Genomic DNA, 685 nt, shown 5'->3' on the forward strand with positions numbered 1-685 from the left:
ATGAGACGATGTGTGGCCAAGCACAGCTTAGAGCCTCTAGACCTCAGATTGACGAGGGGGTGTGGGAGTGGACTCTGGGGTTTCTCTTCAGGCCTCACTTATACAGAGGAAGCTGAAGTCTGGGCCTTGGTCCTTCTGTGTGCCTGGGATGCTTGGGTGTCTGCTTTCTTCATTGGAGAAGTCAAGCCCAGAGCTGGAGTTGGTAAGTATCACTTAGAGAACAATTGACAGTCTGTGCAGAGCCTGGTTTGCATTTCTTTAGCTCTTCCATTGTTGAGTTTGCCTCTTAGTAAGTCTGAGAGACAGGGAGAGCAGACTTCATTGTAATTATTTCCGTTTGAAGATGTGGTATGTCCCAGCTGCTAAGTGAAGTGGGAGCCAGGGTGGGTGCTCGGTGTGGGCCTTCCTCGGTCCTCCCAGCTACTCGTCAGACGTAGACAAGAAACCACCGAAGAGGGAATGCATATATTATGTAAGACATTTTTCAGAGGGACTGATCTTATTTTGAAGAAGTCTTAGAGGGAAAAGAATTCAAAATCTCATTTACAAAAGCACGTTTTTTGAAATGTGAACCACAAACATTCAGCCCAGGCAGTTGGGGAGAGGGAGAGATTATGAGTATTGGATATTGATTGATTGGTTTGTGTGTGTGTGTGTGTATGTGTATGTGTGTGTGTGTGTGTGT

The sequence above is a fragment of the Grammomys surdaster genome, unplaced genomic scaffold (genome assembly GCF_004785775.1).
Source record: "Grammomys surdaster isolate TR1022 unplaced genomic scaffold, NIH_TR_1.0 144, whole genome shotgun sequence".
Classification (NCBI taxonomy): domain Eukaryota; kingdom Metazoa; phylum Chordata; class Mammalia; order Rodentia; family Muridae; genus Grammomys; species Grammomys surdaster.